At 42.2% G+C, this 21,647-nt stretch overlaps 12 non-coding genes across 12 annotated transcripts; all 12 read left to right on the top strand.

Annotated features, from left to right (window-relative positions):
- The first annotated feature begins 890 nt into the window (after window positions 1–890).
- On the top strand, window positions 891–1,001 carry TRNAL-CAA (transfer RNA leucine (anticodon CAA)). Its single transcript has 2 exons — window positions 891–928; window positions 956–1,001. It is a non-coding gene; the product is annotated as a tRNA-Leu (tRNA).
- Window positions 1,002–2,350: 1,349 nt separating this feature from the next.
- On the top strand, window positions 2,351–2,461 carry TRNAL-CAA (transfer RNA leucine (anticodon CAA)). Its single transcript has 2 exons — window positions 2,351–2,388; window positions 2,416–2,461. It is a non-coding gene; the product is annotated as a tRNA-Leu (tRNA).
- A 1,349-nt stretch (window positions 2,462–3,810) lies between these two features.
- TRNAL-CAA (transfer RNA leucine (anticodon CAA)) lies at window positions 3,811–3,921 on the top strand. Its single transcript has 2 exons — window positions 3,811–3,848; window positions 3,876–3,921. It is a non-coding gene; the product is annotated as a tRNA-Leu (tRNA).
- A 1,348-nt stretch (window positions 3,922–5,269) lies between these two features.
- TRNAL-CAA (transfer RNA leucine (anticodon CAA)) lies at window positions 5,270–5,380 on the top strand. The gene is made up of 2 exons: window positions 5,270–5,307; window positions 5,335–5,380. It is a non-coding gene; the product is annotated as a tRNA-Leu (tRNA).
- Window positions 5,381–6,727: 1,347 nt separating this feature from the next.
- Window positions 6,728–6,838, top strand: TRNAL-CAA (transfer RNA leucine (anticodon CAA)). The gene is made up of 2 exons: window positions 6,728–6,765; window positions 6,793–6,838. It is a non-coding gene; the product is annotated as a tRNA-Leu (tRNA).
- A 1,350-nt stretch (window positions 6,839–8,188) lies between these two features.
- Window positions 8,189–8,299, top strand: TRNAL-CAA (transfer RNA leucine (anticodon CAA)). Its single transcript has 2 exons — window positions 8,189–8,226; window positions 8,254–8,299. It is a non-coding gene; the product is annotated as a tRNA-Leu (tRNA).
- Window positions 8,300–10,551: 2,252 nt separating this feature from the next.
- Window positions 10,552–10,662, top strand: TRNAL-CAA (transfer RNA leucine (anticodon CAA)). The gene is made up of 2 exons: window positions 10,552–10,589; window positions 10,617–10,662. It is a non-coding gene; the product is annotated as a tRNA-Leu (tRNA).
- Window positions 10,663–12,008: 1,346 nt separating this feature from the next.
- Window positions 12,009–12,119, top strand: TRNAL-CAA (transfer RNA leucine (anticodon CAA)). Its single transcript has 2 exons — window positions 12,009–12,046; window positions 12,074–12,119. It is a non-coding gene; the product is annotated as a tRNA-Leu (tRNA).
- A 2,252-nt stretch (window positions 12,120–14,371) lies between these two features.
- On the top strand, window positions 14,372–14,482 carry TRNAL-CAA (transfer RNA leucine (anticodon CAA)). Its single transcript has 2 exons — window positions 14,372–14,409; window positions 14,437–14,482. It is a non-coding gene; the product is annotated as a tRNA-Leu (tRNA).
- A 1,347-nt stretch (window positions 14,483–15,829) lies between these two features.
- On the top strand, window positions 15,830–15,940 carry TRNAL-CAA (transfer RNA leucine (anticodon CAA)). Its single transcript has 2 exons — window positions 15,830–15,867; window positions 15,895–15,940. It is a non-coding gene; the product is annotated as a tRNA-Leu (tRNA).
- A 1,347-nt stretch (window positions 15,941–17,287) lies between these two features.
- On the top strand, window positions 17,288–17,398 carry TRNAL-CAA (transfer RNA leucine (anticodon CAA)). The gene is made up of 2 exons: window positions 17,288–17,325; window positions 17,353–17,398. It is a non-coding gene; the product is annotated as a tRNA-Leu (tRNA).
- A 1,347-nt stretch (window positions 17,399–18,745) lies between these two features.
- TRNAF-GAA (transfer RNA phenylalanine (anticodon GAA)) lies at window positions 18,746–18,856 on the top strand. The gene is made up of 2 exons: window positions 18,746–18,783; window positions 18,811–18,856. It is a non-coding gene; the product is annotated as a tRNA-Phe (tRNA).
- Window positions 18,857–21,647: the final 2,791 nt, after the last annotated feature.

Below are 21,647 nucleotides of genomic sequence, written 5' to 3'. Positions count from 1 at the left end.
CAAACTGGTTCCAGTGTGACCAATGCCTCACACTTCTCTCTTTTACAATCAATTCAAAATGCTGCTGCTCTTCTGATGTGTATCTACTTCTTGTCTCCTGAAACATCTCGAAAAAGAGAAAAAAAACAGCGCACCGCCAAAGTGGGTCCCAAGCAAATGTATTGTAAAAAATCTTCTTTATTTAATCTATCTAAAAGTGGAGGTTAACACCCTCCTACGCGTTTCGTGTGAACATACACTTTATCAAGGAGTATTGCATTCAATTATTTATAAATGTAAATAAAGAGGTTGGGGGCCACAGGTGAAGCCCTTGAGGGCCGTTTGTTGCCCACCAATGACAAAGTGTAAGCTTGTCATGACAGGGTCTCCCTTTGCCTCACGTTGTCGATTTCTTGTTGCTCTTATTTCCATTGTTAGTACTTTATTATCCTTGTGTTGTAATTTTTTTAAGCGCTGCATAAACAGTTGGCGCAATAGAAATAAAAATATAAGTACACACTGCTTCTACTTCCTATCATTGGAATGCCCTTACTTGTACTTACCTGTATACCTCTATCTGGGGATGACCTTGGCTGAGTTTTTTTTTTGTGATATTCTTTCATAAATGAAGCATTAAAACACAGAGACTCACTATTTCACTCAAAGATACATTCTGCCATTCACTCACTCACTGAATCACTCACCTGTATGCACTCAGAATGCTATTGAGTGACATCCTGCCATGAAACCATTCACTCAGCCTTGTGGACATTTACCCATTCTCTCACAGGCACCCAGTCAATCACTCACATACAATACAATGATCGTATTCAGTAACTCTCTTTCCGCCTCTCACAGACCAGGGGTGCGTAGTCAATCAGTCACTTCTACTGAGCACAAGACTCCAAGTTGTCAGGATGGCCGAGTGGTCTAAGGCGCCAGACTCAAGCTTGATATCTTCCCATGTCAGTGGGTGTTCTGGTCTCTGTATGGAGGTGTGGGTTCAAATCCCACTTCTGACATGTTCTTTTGTTACTCTTTCAAATGTTCTTATACCGTTTATATCCTATACATCCTCATGCCCTCTGATTTTTTGGGGAGGGTTCTTAGTGGCGGCGGGTGGAGGATCCTTTGGTTACAGAGAAAATGGATTTATAGAAAGTGGGCATTTCTTGTCTTCGAAGATGGCCACCAAGCTACTTTCTCTTGGCGAGTCAATCACTAATGGCGACGGCTTTGGTCAGCATTGCTGACTGACTTTTTGGGTGTGACCTGTGACATCAGCACTGCCATTTAGCAGGTAATCTGCAGTCAGGAGGACATCCTGCATTAGATATACACCCAGGACTGTGTGACCTTATCCCTAATAAGCGATAGTCAGGAGGTCATCCTACATTAGATACCAAAATAGGATTATCTGAGCCTGTCATAGAGCTTTGCACTTTAGGGAGTAAAGTGTTCCTAAACTGAGTTAACCAGTCAAACTGGTTCCAGTGTGACCAATGCCTCACACTTCTCTCTTTTACAATCAATTCAAAAATGCTGCTGCTCTTCTGATGTGTATCTACTTCTGGTCTCCTGAAACATCTCGAAAAAGAGAAAAAAAACAGCGCACCGCCAAAGTGGGTCCCAAGCAAATGTATTGTAAAAAATCTTCTTTATTTAATCTATCTAAAAGTGGAGGTTAACACCCTCCTACGCGTTTCGTGTGAACATACACTTTATCAAGGAGTATTGCATTCAATTATTTATAAATGTAAATAAAGAGGTTGGGGGCCACAGGTGAAGCCCTTGAGGGCCGTTTGTTGCCCACCAATGACAAAGTGTAAGCTTGTCATGACAGGGTCTCCCTTTGCCTCACGTTGTCGATTTCTTGTTGCTCTTATTTCCATTGTTAGTACTTTATTATCCTTGTGTTGTAATTTTTTTAAGCGCTGCATAAACAGTTGGCGCAATAGAAATAAAAATATACGTACACACTGCTTCTACTTCCTATCATTGGAATGCCCTTACTTGTACTTACCTGTATACCTCTATCTGGGGATGACCTTGGCTGAGTTTTTTTTTTGTGATATTCTTTCATAAATGAAGCATTAAAACACAGAGACTCACTATTTCACTCAAAGATACATTCTGCCATTCACTCACTCACTGAATCACTCACCTGTATGCACTGAGAATGCTATTGAGTGACATCCTGCCATGAAACCATTCACTCAGCCTTGTGGACATTTACCCATTCTCTCACAGGCACCCAGTCAATCACTCACATACAATACAATGATCGTATTCAGTAACTCTCTTTCCGCCTCTCACAGACCAGGGGTGCGTAGTCAATCAGTCACTTCTACTGAGCACAAGACTCCAAGTTGTCAGGATGGCCGAGTGGTCTAAGGCGCCAGACTCAAGCTTGATATCTTCCCATGTCAGTGGGTGTTCTGGTCTCTGTATGGAGGTGTGGGTTCAAATCCCACTTCTGACATGTTCTTTTGTTACTCTTTCAAATGTTCTTATACCGTTTATATCCTATACATCCTCATGCCCTCTGATTTTTTGGGGAGGGTTCTTAGTGGCGGCGGGTGGAGGATCCTTTGGTTACAGAGAAAATGGATTTATAGAAAGTGGGCATTTCTTGTCTTCGAAGATGGCCACCAAGCTACTTTCTCTTGGCGAGTCAATCACTAATGGCGACGGCTTTGGTCAGCATTGCTGACTGACTTTTTGGGTGTGACCTGTGACATCAGCACTGCCATTTAGCAGGTAATCTGCAGTCAGGAGGACATCCTGCATTAGATATACACCCAGGACTGTGTGACCTTATCCCTAATAAGCGATAGTCAGGAGGTCATCCTACATTAGATACCAAAATAGGATTATCTGAGCCTGTCATAGAGCTTTGCACTTTAGGGAGTAAAGTGTTCCTAAACTGAGTTAACCAGTCAAACTGGTTCCAGTGTGACCAATGCCTCACACTTCTCTCTTTTACAATCAATTCAACAATGCTGCTGCTCTTCTGATGTGTATCTACTTCTGGTCTCCTGAAACATCTCGAAAAAGAGAAAAAAAACAGCGCACCGCCAAAGTGGGTCCCAAGCAAATGTATTGTAAAAAATCTTCTTTATTTAATCTATCTAAAAGTGGAGGTTAACACCCTCCTACGCGTTTCGTGTGAACATACACTTTATCAAGGAGTATTGCATTCAATTATTTATAAATGTAAATAAAGAGGTTGGGGGCCACAGGTGAAGCCCTTGAGGGCCGTTTGTTGCCCACCAATGACAAAGTGTAAGCTTGTCATGACAGGGTCTCCCTTTGCCTCACGTTGTCGATTTCTTGTTGCTCTTATTTCCATTGTTAGTACTTTATTATCCTTGTGTTGTAATTTTTTTAAGCGCTGCATAAACAGTTGGCGCAATAGAAATAAAAATATACGTACACACTGCTTCTACTTCCTATCATTGGAATGCCCTTACTTCTACTTACCTGTATACCTCTATCTGGGGATGACCTTGGCTGAGTTTTTTTTTTGTGATATCCTTTCATAAATGAAGCATTAAAACACAGAGACTCACTATTTCACTCAAAGATACATTCTGCCATTCACTCACTCACTGAATCACTCACCTGTATGCACTCAGAATGCTCTTGAGTGACATCCTGCCATGAAACCATTCACTCAGCCTTGTGGACATTTACCCATTCTCTCACAGGCACCCAGTCAATCACTCACATACAATACAATGATCGTATTCAGTAACTCTCTTTCCGCCTCTCACAGACCAGGGGTGCGTAGTCAATCAGTCACTTCTACTGAGCACAAGACTCCAAGTTGTCAGGATGGCCGAGTGGTCTAAGGCGCCAGACTCAAGCTTGATATCTTCCCATGTCAGTGGGTGTTCTGGTCTCTGTATGGAGGTGTGGGTTCAAATCCCACTTCTGACATGTTCTTTTGTTACTCTTTCAAATGTTCTTATACCGTTTATATCCTATACATCCTCATGCCTTCTGATTTTTTGGGGAGGGTTCTTAGTGGCGGCGGGTGGAGGATCCTTTGGTTACAGAGAAAATGGATTTATAGAAAGTGGGCATTTCCTGTCTTCGAAGATGGCCACCAAGCTACTTACTCTTGGCGAGTCAATCACTAATGGCGACGGCTTTGGTCAGCATTGCTGACTGACTTTTTGGGTGTGACCTGTGACATCAGCACTGCCATTTAGCAGGTAATCTGCAGTCAGGAGGACATCCTGCATTAGATATACACCCAGGACTGTGTGACCTTATCCCTAATAAGCGATAGTCAGGAGGTCATCCTACATTAGATACCAAAATAGGATTGTCTGAGCCTGTCATAGAGCTTTGCACTTTAGGGAGTAAAGTGTTCCTAAACTGAGTTAACCAGTCAAACTGGTTCCAGTGTGACCAATGCCCCACACTTCTCTCTTTTACAATCAATTCAAAAATGCTGCTGCTCTTCTGATGTGTATCTACTTCTGGTCTCCTGAAACATCTCGAAAAAGAGAAAAAAAACAGCGCACCGCCAAAGTGGGTCCCAAGCAAATGTATTGTAAAAAATCTTCTTTATTTAATCTATCTAAAAGTGGAGGTTAACACCCTCCTACGCGTTTCGTGTGAACATACACTTTATCAAGGAGTATTGCATTCAATTATTTATAAATGTAAATAAAGAGGTTGGGGGCCACAGATGAAGCCCTTGAGGGCCGTTTGTTGCCCACCAATGACAAAGTGTAAGCTTGTCATGACAGGGTCTCCCTTTGCCTCACGTTGTCGATTTCTTGTTGCTCTTATTTCCATTGTTAGTACTTTATTATCCTTGTGTTGTAATTTTTTTAAGCGCTGCATAAACAGTTGGCGCAATAGAAATAAAAATATACGTACACACTGCTTCTACTTCCTATCATTGGAATGCCCTTACTTGTACTTACCTGTATACCTCTATCTGGGGATGACCTTGGCTGAGTTTTTTTTTGTGATATCCTTTCATAAATGAAGCATTAAAACACAGAGACTCACTATTTCACTCAAAGATACATTCTGCCATTCACTCACTCACTGAATAACTCACCTGTATGCACTGAGAATGCAATTGAGTGACATCCTGCCATGAAACCATTCACTCAGCCTTTTGGACATTTACCCATTCTCTCACAGGTACCCATTCAATCACTCACATACAATACAATGATCGTATTCAGTAACTCTTTTTCCGCCTCTCACAGACCAGGGGTGCGTAGTCAATCAGTCACTTCTACTGAGCACAAGACTCCAAGTTGTCAGGATGGCCGAGTGGTTTAAGGCGCCAGACTCAAGCTTGATATCTTCCCATGTCAGTGGGTGTTCTGGTCTCTGTATGGAGGCGTGGGTTCAAATCCCACTTCTGACATGTTCTTTTGTTACTCTTTCAAATGTTCTTATACCGTTTATATTCTATACATCCTCATGCCCTCTGATTTTTTGGGGAGGGTTCTTAGTGGCGGCGGGTGGAGGATCCTTTGGTTACAGAGAAAATGGATTTATAGAAAGTGGGCATTTCTTGTCTTCGAAGATGGCCACCAAGCTACTTTCTCTTGGCGAGTCAATCACTAATGGCGACGGCTTTGGTCAGCATTGTTGACTGACTTTTTGGGTGTGACCTGTGACATCAGCACTGCCATTTAGCAGGTAATCTGCAGTCAGGAGGACATCCTGCATTAGATATACACCCAGGACTGTGTGACCTTATCCCTAATAAGCGATAGTCAGGAGGTCATCCTACATTAGATACCAAAATAGGATTGTCTGAGCCTGTCATAGAGCTTTGCACTTTAGGGAGTAAAGTGTTCCTAAACTGAGTTAACCAGTCAAACTGGTTCCAGTGTGACCAATGCCTCACACTTCTCTCTTTTACAATCAATTCAAAATGCTGCTGCTCTTCTGATGTGTATCTACTTCTGGTCTCCTGAAACATCTCGAAAAAGAGAAAAAAAACAGCGCACCGCCAAAGTGGGTCCCAAGCAAATGTATTGTAAAAAATCTTCTTTATTTAATCTATCTAAAAGTGGAGGTTAACACCCTCCTACGCGTTTCGTGTGAACATACACTTTATCAAGGAGTATTGCATTCAATTATTTATAAATGTAAATAAAGAGGTTGGGGGCCACAGGTGAAGCCCTTGAGGGCCGTTTGTTGCCCACCAATGACAAAGTGTAAGCTTGTCATGACAGGGTCTCCCTTTGCCTCACGTTGTCGATTTCTTGTTGCTCTTATTTCCATTGTTAGTACTTTATTATCCTTGTGTTGTAATTTTTTTAAGCGCTGCATAAACAGTTGGTGCAATAGAAATAAAAATATACGTACACACTGCTTCTACTTCCTATCATTGGAATGCCCTTACTTGTACTTACCTGTATACCTCTATCTGGGGATGACCTTGGCTGAGGTTTTTTTTGTGATATCCTTTCATAAATGAAGCATTAAAACACAGAGACTCACTATTTCACTCAAAGATACATTCTGCCATTCACTCACTCACTGAATCACTCACCTGTATGCACTCAGAATGCTATTGAGTGACATCCTGCCATGAAACCATTCACTCAGCCTTCTGGACATTTACCCATTCTCTCACAGGCACCCAGTCAATCACTCACATACAATACAATGATCGTATTCAGTAACTCTCTTTCCGCCTCTCACAGACCAGGGGTGCGTAGTCAATCAGTCACTTCTACTGAGCACAAGACTCCAAGTTGTCAGGATGGCTGAGTGGTCTAAGGCACCAGACTCAAGCTTGATATCTTCCCATGTCAGTGGGTGTTCTGGTCTCTGTATGGAGGCGTGGGTTCAAATCCCACTTCTGACATGTTCTTTGGTTACTCTTTCCAATGTTCTTATACCGTTAATATCCTATACATCCTCATGCCCTCTGATTTTTTGGGGAGGGTTCTTAGTGGTGGCGGCGGGTGGAGGATCCTTTGGTTACAGAGAAAATGGATTTATAGAAAGTGGGCATTTCCTGTCTTCGAAGATGGCCACCAAGCTACTTTCTCTTGGCGAGTCAATCACTAATGGCGACGGCTTTGGTCAGCATTGCTGACTGACTTTTTGGGTGTGACCTGTGACATCAGCACTGCCATTTAGCAGGTAATCTGCAGTCAGGAGGACATCCTGCATTAGATATACACCCAGGACTGTGTGACCTTATCCCTAATAAGCGATAGTCAGGAGGTCATCCTACATTAGATAACAAAATAGGATTGTCTGAGCCTGTCATAGAGCTTTGCACTTTAGGGAGTATAGTGTTCCTAAACTGAGTTAAACAGTCAAACTGGTTCCAGTGTGACCAATGCCTCACACTTCTCTCTTTTACAATCAATTCAAAATGCTGCTGCTCTTCTGATGTGTATCTACTTCTGGTCTCCTGAAACATCTCGAAAAAGAGGAAAAAAACAGCGCACCACCAAAGTGGGTCCCAAGCAAATGTATTCTAAAACATCTTCTTTATTTAATCTATCTAAAAGTGGAGGTTAACACCCTCCTACGCGTTTCGTGTGAACATACACTTTATCAAGGAGTATTGCATTCAATTATTTATAAATGTAAATAAAGAGGTTGGGGGCCACAGGTGAAGCCCTTGAGGGCCGTTTGTTGCCCACCAATGACAAAGTGTAAGCTTGTCATGAAAGGGTCTCCCTTTGCCTCACGTTGTCGATTTCTTGTTGCTCTTATTTCCATTGTTAGTACTTTATTATCCTTGTGTTGTAATTTTTTTAAGCGCTGCATAAACAGTTGGCGCAATAGAAATAAAAATATACGTATACACTGCTTCTACTTCCTATCATTGGAATGCCCTTACTTGTACTTACCTGTATACCTCTATCTGGGGATGACCTTGGCTGAGTTTTTTTTTGTGATATCCTTTCATAAATGAAGCATTAAAACACAGAGACTCACTATTTCACTCAAAGATACATTCTGCCATTCACTCACTCACTGAATCACTCACCTGTATGCACTCAGAATGCTATTGAGTGACATCCTGCCATGAAACCATTCACTCAGCCTTGTGGACATTTACCCATTCTCTCACAGGCACCCAGTCAATCACTCACATACAATACAATGATCGTATTCAGTAACTCTCTTTCCGCCTCTCACAGACCAGGGGTGCGTAGTCAATCAGTCACTTCTACTGAGCACAAGACTCCAAGTTGTCAGGATGGCCGAGTGGTCTAAGGCGCCAGACTCAAGCTTGATATCTTCCCATGTCAGTGGGTGTTCTGGTCTCTGTATGGAGGCGTGGGTTCAAATCCCACTTCTGACATGTTCTTCTGTTACTCTTTCAAATGTTCTTATACCGTTAATATCCTATACATCCTCATGCCCTCTGATTTTTTGGGTAGGGTTCTTAGTGGCGGCGGGTGGAGGATCCTTTGGTTACAGAGAAAATGGATTTATAGAAAGTGGGCATTTCCTGTCTTCGAAGATGGCCACCAAGCTACTTTCTCTTGGCGAGTCAATCACTAATGGCGACGGCTTTGGTCAGCATTGCTGACTGACTTTTTGGGTGTGACCTGTGACATCAGCACTGCCATTTAGCAGGTAATCTGCAGTCAGGAGGACATCCTGCATTAGATATACACCCAGGACTGTGTGACCTTATCCCTAATAAGCGATAGTCAGGAGGTCATCCTACATTAGATAACAAAATAGGATTGTCTGAGCCTGTCATAGAGCTTTGCACTTTAGGGAGTATAGTGTTCCTAAACTGAGTTAAACAGTCAAACTGGTTCCAGTGTGACCAATGCCTCACACTTCTCTCTTTTACAATCAATTCAAAATGCTGCTGCTCTTCTGATGTGTATCTACTTCTGGTCTCCTGAAACATCTCGAAAAAGAGGAAAAAAACAGCGCACCACCAAAGTGGGTCCCAAGCAAATGTATTCTAAAACATCTTCTTTATTTAATCTATCTAAAAGTGGAGGTTAACACCCTCCTACGCGTTTCGTGTGAACATACACTTTATCAAGGAGTATTGCATTCAATTATTTATAAATGTAAATAAAGAGGTTGGGGGCCACAGGTGAAGCCCTTGAGGGCCGTTTGTTGCCCACCAATGACAAAGTGTAAGCTTGTCATGAAAGGGTCTCCCTTTGCCTCACGTTGTCGATTTCTTGTTGCTCTTATTTCCATTGTTAGTACTTTATTATCCTTGTATTGTAATTTTTTTAAGCGCTGCATAAACAGTTGGCGCAATAGAAATAAAAATATACGTACACACTGCTTCTACTTCCTATCATTGGAATGCCCTTACTTGTACTTACCTGTATACCTCTATCTGGGGATGACCTTGGCTGAGTTTTTTTTTTGTGATATCCTTTCATAAATGAAGCATTAAAACACAGAGACTCACTATTTCACTCAAAGATACATTCTGCCATTCACTCACTCACTGAATCACTCACCTGTATGCACTCAGAATGCTATTGAGTGACATCCTGCCATGAAACCATTCACTCAGCCTTGTGGACATTTACCCATTCTCTCACAGGCACCCAGTCAATCACTCACATACAATACAATGATCGTATTCAGTAACTCTCTTTCCGCCTCTCACAGACCAGGGGTGCGTAGTCAATCAGTCACTTCTACTGAGCACAAGACTCCAAGTTGTCAGGATGGCCGAGTGGTCTAAGGCGCCAGACTCAATGCCTCACACTTCTCTCTTTTACAATCAATTCAAAATGCTGCTGCTCTTCTGATGTGTATCTACTTCTGGTCTCCTGAAACATCTCGAAAAAGAGGAAAAAAACAGCGCACCACCAAAGTGGGTCCCAAGCAAATGTATTCTAAAACATCTTCTTTATTTAATCTATCTAAAAGTGGAGGTTAACACCCTCCTACGCGTTTCGTGTGAACATACACTTTATCAAGGAGTATTGCATTCAATTATTTATAAATGTAAATAAAGAGGTTGGGGGCCACAGGTGAAGCCCTTGAGGGCCGTTTGTTGCCCACCAATGACAAAGTGTAAGCTTGTCATGAAAGGGTCTCCCTTTGCCTCACGTTGTCGATTTCTTGTTGCTCTTATTTCCATTGTTAGTACTTTATTATCCTTGTATTGTAATTTTTTTAAGCGCTGCATAAACAGTTGGCGCAATAGAAATAAAAATATACGTACACACTGCTTCTACTTCCTATCATTGGAATGCCCTTACTTGTACTTACCTGTATACCTCTATCTGGGGATGACCTTGGCTGAGTTTTTTTTTTGTGATATCCTTTCATAAATGAAGCATTAAAACACAGAGACTCACTATTTCACTCAAAGATACATTCTGCCATTCACTCACTCACTGAATCACTCACCTGTATGCACTCAGAATGCTATTGAGTGACATCCTGCCATGAAACCATTCACTCAGCCTTGTGGACATTTACCCATTCTCTCACAGGCACCCAGTCAATCACTCACATACAATACAATGATCGTATTCAGTAACTCTCTTTCCGCCTCTCACAGACCAGGGGTGCGTAGTCAATCAGTCACTTCTACTGAGCACAAGACTCCAAGTTGTCAGGATGGCCGAGTGGTCTAAGGCGCCAGACTCAAGCTTGATATCTTCCCATGTCAGTGGGTGTTCTGGTCTCTGTATGGAGGCGTGGGTTCAAATCCCACTTCTGACATGTTCTTTTGTTACTCTTTCAAATGTTCTTATACCGTTAATATCCTATACATCCTCATGCCCTCTGATTTTTTGGGTAGGGTTCTTAGTGGCGGCGGGTGGAGGATCCTTTGGTTACAGAGAAAATGGATTTATAGAAAGTGGGCATTTCTTGTCTTCGAAGATGGCCACCAAGCTACTTTCTCTTGGCGAGTCAATCACTAATGGCGACGGCTTTGGTCAGCATTGCTGACTGACTTTTTGGGTGTGACCTGTGACATCAGCACTGCCATTTAGCAGGTAATCTGCAGTCAGGAGGACATCCTGCATTAGATATACACCCAGGACTGTGTGACCTTATCCCTAATAAGCGATAGTCAGGAGGTCATCCTACATTAGATAACAAAATAGGATTGTCTGAGCCTGTCATAGAGCTTTGCACTTTAGGGAGTATAGTGTTCCTAAACTGAGTTAACCAGTCAAACTGGTTCCAGTGTGACCAATGCCTCACACTTCTCTCTTTTACAATCAATTCAAAATGCTGCTGCTCTTCTGATGTGTATCTACTTCTGGTCTCCTGAAACATCTCGAAAAAGAGAAAAAAAACAGTGCACCGCCAAAGTGGGTCCCAAGCAAATGTAGTGTAAAAATCTTCTTTATTTAATCTATCTAAAAGTGGAGGTTAACACCCTCCTACGCGTTTCGTGTGAACATACACTTTATCAAGGAGTATTGCATTCAATTATTTATAAATGTAAATAAAGAGGTTGGGGGCCACAGGTGAAGCCCTTGAGGGCCGTTTGTTGCCCACCAATGACAAAGTGTAAGCTTGTCATGAAAGGGTCTCCCTTTGCCTCACGTTGTCGATTTCTTGTTGCTCTTATTTCCATTGTTAGTACTTTATTATCCTTGTGTTGTAATTTTTTTAAGCGCTGCATAAACAGTTGGCGCAATAGAAATAAAAATATACGTATACACTGCTTCTACTTCCTATCATTGGAATGCCCTTACTTGTACTTACCTGTATACCTCTATCTGGGGATGACCTTGGCTGAGTTTTTTTTTGTGATATCCTTTCATAAATGAAGCATTAAAACACAGAGACTCACTATTTCACTCAAAGATACATTCTGCCATTCACTCACTCACTGAATCACTCACCTGTATGCACTCAGAATGCTATTGAGTGACATCCTGCCATGAAACCATTCACTCAGCCTTGTGGACATTTACCCATTCTCTCACAGGCACCCAGTCAATCACTCACATACAATACAATGATCGTATTCAGTAACTCTCTTTCCGCCTCTCACAGACCAGGGGTGCGTAGTCAATCAGTCACTTCTACTGAGCACAAGACTCCAAGTTGTCAGGATGGCCGAGTGGTCTAAGGCGCCAGACTCAAGCTTGATATCTTCCCATGTCAGTGGGTGTTCTGGTCTCTGTATGGAGGCGTGGGTTCAAATCCCACTTCTGACATGTTCTTCTGTTACTCTTTCAAATGTTCTTATACCGTTAATATCCTATACATCCTCATGCCCTCTGATTTTTTGGGTAGGGTTCTTAGTGGCGGCGGGTGGAGGATCCTTTGGTTACAGAGAAAATGGATTTATAGAAAGTGGGCATTTCCTGTCTTCGAAGATGGCCACCAAGCTACTTTCTCTTGGCGAGTCAATCACTAATGGCGACGGCTTTGGTCAGCATTGCTGACTGACTTTTTGGGTGTGACCTGTGACATCAGCACTGCCATTTAGCAGGTAATCTGCAGTCAGGAGGACATCCTGCATTAGATATACACCCAGGACTGTGTGACCTTATCCCTAATAAGCGATAGTCAGGAGGTCATCCTACATTAGATAACAAAATAGGATTGTCTGAGCCTGTCATAGAGCTTTGCACTTTAGGGAGTATAGTGTTCCTAAACTGAGTTAAACAGTCAAACTGGTTCCAGTGTGACCAATGCCTCACACTTCTCTCTTTTACAATCAATTCAAAATGCTGCTGCTCTTCTGATGTGTATCTACTTCTGGTCTCCTGAAACATCTCGAAAAAGAGGAAAAAAACAGCGCACCACCAAAGTGGGTCCCAAGCAAATGTATTCTAAAACATCTTCTTTATTTAATCTATCTAAAAGTGGAGGTTAACACCCTCCTACGCGTTTCGTGTGAACATACACTTTATCAAGGAGTATTGCATTCAATTATTTATAAATGTAAATAAAGAGGTTGGGGGCCACAGGTGAAGCCCTTGAGGGCCGTTTGTTGCCCACCAATGACAAAGTGTAAGCTTGTCATGAAAGGGTCTCCCTTTGCCTCACGTTGTCGATTTCTTGTTGCTCTTATTTCCATTGTTAGTACTTTATTATCCTTGTATTGTAATTTTTTTAAGCGCTGCATAAACAGTTGGCGCAATAGAAATAAAAATATACGTACACACTGCTTCTACTTCCTATCATTGGAATGCCCTTACTTGTACTTACCTGTATACCTCTATCTGGGGATGACCTTGGCTGAGTTTTTTTTTTGTGATATCCTTTCATAAATGAAGCATTAAAACACAGAGACTCACTATTTCACTCAAAGATACATTCTGCCATTCACTCACTCACTGAATCACTCACCTGTATGCACTCAGAATGCTATTGAGTGACATCCTGCCATGAAACCATTCACTCAGCCTTGTGGACATTTACCCATTCTCTCACAGGCACCCAGTCAATCACTCACATACAATACAATGATCGTATTCAGTAACTCTCTTTCCGCCTCTCACAGACCAGGGGTGCGTAGTCAATCAGTCACTTCTACTGAGCACAAGACTCCAAGTTGTCAGGATGGCCGAGTGGTCTAAGGCGCCAGACTCAATGCCTCACACTTCTCTCTTTTACAATCAATTCAAAATGCTGCTGCTCTTCTGATGTGTATCTACTTCTGGTCTCCTGAAACATCTCGAAAAAGAGGAAAAAAACAGCGCACCACCAAAGTGGGTCCCAAGCAAATGTATTCTAAAACATCTTCTTTATTTAATCTATCTAAAAGTGGAGGTTAACACCCTCCTACGCGTTTCGTGTGAACATACACTTTATCAAGGAGTATTGCATTCAATTATTTATAAATGTAAATAAAGAGGTTGGGGGCCACAGGTGAAGCCCTTGAGGGCCGTTTGTTGCCCACCAATGACAAAGTGTAAGCTTGTCATGAAAGGGTCTCCCTTTGCCTCACGTTGTCGATTTCTTGTTGCTCTTATTTCCATTGTTAGTACTTTATTATCCTTGTATTGTAATTTTTTTAAGCGCTGCATAAACAGTTGGCGCAATAGAAATAAAAATATACGTACACACTGCTTCTACTTCCTATCATTGGAATGCCCTTACTTGTACTTACCTGTATACCTCTATCTGGGGATGACCTTGGCTGAGTTTTTTTTTTGTGATATCCTTTCATAAATGAAGCATTAAAACACAGAGACTCACTATTTCACTCAAAGATACATTCTGCCATTCACTCACTCACTGAATCACTCACCTGTATGCACTCAGAATGCTATTGAGTGACATCCTGCCATGAAACCATTCACTCAGCCTTGTGGACATTTACCCATTCTCTCACAGGCACCCAGTCAATCACTCACATACAATACAATGATCGTATTCAGTAACTCTCTTTCCGCCTCTCACAGACCAGGGGTGCGTAGTCAATCAGTCACTTCTACTGAGCACAAGACTCCAAGTTGTCAGGATGGCCGAGTGGTCTAAGGCGCCAGACTCAAGCTTGATATCTTCCCATGTCAGTGGGTGTTCTGGTCTCTGTATGGAGGCGTGGGTTCAAATCCCACTTCTGACATGTTCTTTTGTTACTCTTTCAAATGTTCTTATACCGTTAATATCCTATACATCCTCATGCCCTCTGATTTTTTGGGTAGGGTTCTTAGTGGCGGCGGGTGGAGGATCCTTTGGTTACAGAGAAAATGGATTTATAGAAAGTGGGCATTTCTTGTCTTCGAAGATGGCCACCAAGCTACTTTCTCTTGGCGAGTCAATCACTAATGGCGACGGCTTTGGTCAGCATTGCTGACTGACTTTTTGGGTGTGACCTGTGACATCAGCACTGCCATTTAGCAGGTAATCTGCAGTCAGGAGGACATCCTGCATTAGATATACACCCAGGACTGTGTGACCTTATCCCTAATAAGCGATAGTCAGGAGGTCATCCTACATTAGATAACAAAATAGGATTGTCTGAGCCTGTCATAGAGCTTTGCACTTTAGGGAGTATAGTGTTCCTAAACTGAGTTAACCAGTCAAACTGGTTCCAGTGTGACCAATGCCTCACACTTCTCTCTTTTACAATCAATTCAAAATGCTGCTGCTCTTCTGATGTGTATCTACTTCTGGTCTCCTGAAACATCTCGAAAAAGAGAAAAAAAACAGTGCACCGCCAAAGTGGGTCCCAAGCAAATGTAGTGTAAAAATCTTCTTTATTTAATCTATCTAAAAGTGGAGGTTAACACCCTCCTACGCGTTTCGTGTGAACATACACTTTATCAAGGAGTATTGCATTCAATTATTTATAAATGTAAATAAAGAGGTTGGGGGCCACAGGTGAAGCCCTTGAGGGCCGTTTGTTGCCCACCAATGACAAAGTGTAAGCTTGTCGTGACAGGGTCTCCCTTTGCCTCACGTTGTCGATTTCTTGTTGCTCTTATTTCCATTGTTAGTACTTTATTATCCTTGTGTTGTAATTTTTTTAAGCGCTGCATAAACAGTTGGCGCAATAGAAATAAAAATATACGTACACACTGCTTCTACTTCCTATCATTGGAATGCCCTTACTTGTACTTGCCTGTATACCTCTATCTGGGGATGACTTTCGCTGAGTTTTTTTTTTGTGATATCCTTTCATAAATGAAGCATTAAAACACAGAGACTCACTATTTCACTCAAAGATACATTCTGCCATTCACTCACTCACTGAATCACTCACCTGTATGCACTCAGAATGCTATTGAGTGACATCCTGCCATGAAACCATTCACTCAGCCTTCTGGGCATTTAACCATTCTCTCACAAGCACCCAGTCAATCACTCACATACAATACAATGATCGTATTCAGTAACTCTCTTTCCGCCTCTCACAGACCAGGGGTGCGTAGTCAATCAGTCACTTCTACTGAGCACTAGACTCCAAGTTGTCAGGATGGCCGAGTGGTCTAAGGCGCCAGGCTCAAGCTTGATATCTTCCCATGTCAGTGGGTGTTCTGGTCTCTGTATGGAGGCGTGGGTTCAAATCCCACTTCTGACATGTTCTTTTGTTACTCTTTCCAATGTTCTTATACCGCTAATATCCTATACATCCTCATGCCCTCTGATTTTTTGGGGAGGGTTCTTAGTGGCGGCGGGTGGAGGATCCTTTGGTTACAGAGAAAATGGATTTATAGAAAGTGGGCATTTCCTGTCTTCGAAGATGGCCACCAAGCTACTTTCTCTTGGCGAGTCAATCACTAATGGCTACGGCTTTGGTCAGCATTGCTGACTGACTTTTTGGGTGTGACCTGTGACATCAGCACTGCCATTTAGCAGGTAATCTGCAGTCAGGAGGACATCCTGCATTAGATATACACCCAGGACTGTATGACCTTATCCCTAATAAGCGATAGTCAGGAGGTCATCCTACATTAGATAACAAAATAGGATTGTCTGAGCCTGTCATAGAGCTTTGCACTTTAGGGAGTAAAGTGTTCCTAAACTGAGTTAACCAGTCAAACTGGTTCCAGTGTGACCAATGCCTCACACTTCTCTCTTTTACAATCAATTCAAAATGCTGCTGCTCTTCTGATGTGTATCTACTTCTGGTCTCCTGAAACATCTCGAAAAAGAGGAAAAAAACAGCGCACCACCAAAGTGGGTCCCAAGCAAATGTATTCTAAAACATCTTCTTTATTTAATCTATCTAAAAGTGGAGGTTAACACCCTCCTACGCGTTTCGTGTGAACATACACTTTATCAAGGAGTATTGCATTCAATTATTTATAAATGTAAATAAAGAGGTTGGGGGCCACAGGTGAAGCCCTTGAGGGCCGTTTGTTGCCCACCAATGACAAAGTGTAAGCTTGTCATGACAGGGTCTCCCTTTGCCTCACGTTGTCGATTTCTTGTTGCTCTTATTTCCATTGTTAGTACTTTATTATCCTTGTGTTGTAATTTTTTTAAGCGCTGCATAAACAGTTGGCGCAATAGAAATAAAAATATACGTACACACTGCTTCTACTTCCTATCATTGGAATGCCCTTACTTGTACTTACCTGTATACCTCTATCTGGGGATGACCTTGGCTGAGTTTTTTTTTGTGATATCCTTTCATAAATGAAGCATTAAAACACAGAGACTCACTATTTCACTCAAAGATACATTCTGCCATTCACTCACTCACTGAATCACTCACCTGTATGCACTCAGAATGCTATTGAGTGACATCCTGCCATGAAACCATTCACTCAGCCTTCTGGACATTTACCCATTCTCTCACAGGCACCCAGTCAATCACTCACATACAATACAATGATCGTATTCAGTAACTCTCTTTCCGCCTCTCACAGACCAGGGGTGCGTAGTCAATCAGTCACTTCTACTGAGTACAAGACTCCCAGTTGTCAGGATGGCCGAGTGGTCTAAGGCGTCAGACTCAAGCTTGATATCTTCCCATGTCTGTGGGTGTTCTGGTCTCTGTATGGAGGCGTGGGTTCAAATCCCACTTCTGACATGTTCTTTTGTTACTCTTTCAAATGTTCTTATACCGTTTATATCCTATACATCCTCATGCCCTCTGATTTTTTGGGGAGGGTTCTTAGTGGCGGCGGGTGGAGGATCCTTTGGTTACAGAGAAAATGGATTTATAGAAAGTGGTCATTTCCTGTCTTCGAAGATGGCCACCAAGCTACTTTCTCTTGGCGAGTCAATCACTAATGGCTACGGCTTTGGTCAGCATTGCTGACTGACTTTTTGGGTGTGACCTGTGACATCAGCACTGCCATTTAGCAGGTAATCTGCAGTCAGGAGGACATCCTGCATTAGATATACACCCAGGACTGTGTGACCTTATCCCTAATAAGCGATAGTCAGGAGGTCATCCTACATTAGATAACAAAATAGGATTGTCTGAGCCTGTCATAGAGCTTTGCACTTTAGGGAGTAAAGTGTTCCTAAACTGAGTTAACCAGTCAAACTGGTTCCAGTGTGACCAATGCCTCACACTTCTCTCTTTTACAATCAAATCAAAATGCTGCTGCTCTTCTGATGTGTATCTACTTCTGGTCTCCTGAAACATCTCGAAAAAGAGAAAAAAAACAGCGCACCGCCAAAGTGGGTCCCAAGCAAATGTATTGTAAAAAATCTTCTTTATTTAATCTATCTAAAAGTGGAGGTTAACACCCTCCTACGCGTTTTGTGTGAACATACACTTTATCAAGGAGTATTGCATTCAATTATTTATAAATGTAAATAAAGAGGTTGGGGGCCACAGGTGAAGCCCTTGAGGGCCGTTTGTTGCCCACCAATGACAAAGTGTAAGCTTGTCATGACAGGGTCTCCCTTTGCCTCACGTTGTCGATTTCTTGTTGCTCTTATTTCCATTGTTAGTACTTTATTATCCTTGTGTTGTAATTTTTTTAAGCGCTGCATAAACAGTTGGCGCAATAGAAATAAAAATATACGTACACACTGCTTCTACTTCCTATCATTGGAATGCCCTTACTTGTACTTACCTGTATACCTCTATCTGGGGATGACCTTGGCTGAGTTTTTTTTTGTGATATCCTTTCATAAATGAAGCATTAAAACACAGAGACTCACTATTTCACTCAAAGATACATTCTGCCATTCACTCACTCACTGAATCACTCACCTGTATGCACTCAGAATGCTATTGAGTGACATCCTGCCATGAAACCATTCACTCAGCCTTTTGGACCTTTACCCATTCTCTCACAGGCACCCATTCAATCACTCACATACAATACAATGATCGTATTCAGTAACTCTCTTTCCGCCTCTCACAGACCAGGGGTGCGTAGTCAATCAGTCACTTCTACTGAGCACAAGACTCCCAGTTGTCAGGATGGCCGAGTGGTCTAAGGTGCCAGACTGAAGCTTGATATCTTCCCATGTCAGTGGGTGTTCTGGTCTCTGTATGGAGGCGTGGGTTCAAATCCCACTTCTGACATGTTCTTTTGTTACTCTTTCAAATGTTCTTATACCGTTTATATCCTATACATCCTCATGCCCTCTGATTTTTTGGGGAGGGTTCTTAGTGGCGGCGGATGGAGGATCCTTTGGTTACAGAGAAAATGGATTTATAGAAAGTGGGCATTTCTTGTCTTCGAAGATGGCCACCAAGCTACTTTCTCTTGGCGAGTCAATCACTAATGGCGACAGCTTTGGTCAGCATTGCAGACTGACTTTTTGGGTGTGACCTGTGACATCAGCACTGCCATTTAGCAGGTAATCTGCAGTCAGGAGGACATCCTGCATTAGATATACACCCAGGACTGTGTGACCTTATCCCTAATAAGCGATAGTCAGGAGGTCATCCTACATTAGATAACAAAATAGGATTGTCTGAGCCTGTCATAGAGCTTTGCACTTTAGGGAGTAAAGTGTTCCTAAACTGAGTTAACCAGTCAAACTGGTTCCAGTGTGACCAATGCCTCACACTTCTCTCTTTTACAATCAATTCAAAATGCTGCTGCTCTTCTGATGTGTATCTACTTCTGGTCTCCTGAAACATCCCGAAAAAGAGGAAAAAAACAGCGCACCACCAAAGTGGGTCCCAAGCAAATGTATTGTAAAAAATCTTCTTTATTTAATCTATCTAAAAGTGGAGGTTAACACCCTCCTACGCGTTTCGTGTGAACATACACTTTATCAAGGAGTATTGCATTCAATTATTTATAAATGTAAATAAAGAGGTTGGGGGCCACAGGTGAAGCCCTTGAGGGCCGTTTGTTGCCCACCAATGACAAAGTGTAAGCTTGTCATGACAGGGTCTCCCTTTGCCTCACGTTGTCGATTTCTTGTTGCTCTTATTTCCATTGTTAGTACTTTATTATCCTTGTGTTGTAATTTTTTTAAGCGCTGCATAAACAGTTGGCGCAATAGAAATAAAAATATACGTACACACTGCTTCTACTTCCTATCATTGGAATGCCCTTACTTGTACTTACCTGTATACCTCTATCTGGGGATGACCTTGGCTGAGTTTTTTTTTGTGATATCCTTTCATAAATGAAGCATTAAAACACAGAGACTCACTATTTCACTCAAAGATACATTCTGCCATTCACTCACTCACTGAATCACTCACCTGTATGCACTCAGAATGCTATTGAGTGACATCCTGCCATGAAACCATTCACTCAGCCTTCTGAACATTTACCCATTCTCTCACAGGCACCCAGTCAATCACTCACATACAATACAATGATCGTATTCAGTAACTCTCTTTCCGCCTGTCACAGACCAGGGGTGCGTAGTTAATCAGTCACTTCTACTGAGCACAAGACTCCATGTTGTCAGGATGGCCGAGTGGTCTAAGGCGCCAGACTCAAGCTTGATATCTTCCCATGTCAGTGGGTGTTCTGGTCTCTGTATGGAAGCTTGGGTTCAAATCCCACTTCTGACTTGTTCTTTTGTTACTCTTTCAAATGTTCTTATACCGTTAATATCCTATACATCCTCATGCCCTCTGATTTTTTGGGGAGGGTTCTTAGTGGCGGCGGGTGGAGGATCCTTTGGTTACAGAGAAAATGGATTTATAGAAAGTGGGCATTTCCTGTCTTCGAAGATGGCCACCAAGCTACTTTCTCTTGGCGAGTCAATCACTAATGGCGACGGCTTTGGTCAGCATTGCTGACTGACTTTTTGGGTGTGACCTGTGACATCAGCACTGCCATTTAGCAGGTAATCTGCAGTCAGGAGGACATCCTGCATTAGATATACACCCAGGACTGTGTGACCTTATCCCTAATAAGCGATAGTCAGGAGGTCATCCTACATTAGATAACAAAATAGGATTGTCTGAGCCTGTCATAGAGCTTTGCACTTTAGGGAGTAAAGTGTTCCTAAACTGAGTTAACCAGTCAAACTGGTTCCAGTGTGACCAATGCCTCACACTTCTCTCTTTTACAATCAATTCAAAATGCTGCTGCTCTTCTGATGTGTATCTACTTCTGGTCTCCTGAAACATCTCGAAAAAGAGGAAAAAAACAGCGCACCACCAAAGTGGATCCCAAGCAAATGTATTCTAAAATATCTTCTTTATTTAATCTATCTAAAAGTGGAGGTTAACACCCTCCTACGCGTTTCGTGTGAACATACACTTTATCAAGGAGTATTGCATTCAATTATTTATAAATGTAAATAAAGAGGTTGGGGGCCACAGGTGAAGCCCTTGAGGGCCGTTTGTTGCCCACCAATGACAAAGTGTAAGCTTGTCATGACAGGGTCTCCCTTTGCCTCACGTTGTCGATTTCTTGTTGCTCTTATTTCCATTGTTAGTACTTTATTATCCTTGTGTTGTAATTTTTTTAAGCGCTGCATAAACAGTTGGCGCAATAGAAATAAAAATATACGTACACACTGCTTCTACTTCCTATTATTGGAATGCCCTTACTTGTACTTACCTGTATACCTCTATCTGGGGATGACCTTGGCTGAGTTTTTTTTTGTGATATCCTTTCATAAATGAAGCATTAAAACACAGAGACTCACTATTTCACTCAAAGATACATTCTGCCATTCACTCACTCACTGAATCACTCACCTGTATGCACTCAGAATGCTATTGAGTGACATCCTGCCATGAAACCATTCACTCAGCCTTCTGGACATTTACCCATTCTCTCACAGGCACCCAGTCAATCACTCACATACAATACAATGATCGTATTCAGTAACTCTCTTTCCGCCTCTAACAGACCAGGGGTGCGTAGTCAATCAGTCACTTCTACTGAGCA

Source organism: Ascaphus truei, unplaced genomic scaffold, assembly GCF_040206685.1.
Source record: "Ascaphus truei isolate aAscTru1 unplaced genomic scaffold, aAscTru1.hap1 HAP1_SCAFFOLD_541, whole genome shotgun sequence".
NCBI lineage: Eukaryota > Metazoa > Chordata > Amphibia > Anura > Ascaphidae > Ascaphus > Ascaphus truei.
This window is presented reverse-complemented; position numbering and strand designations above follow the sequence as displayed.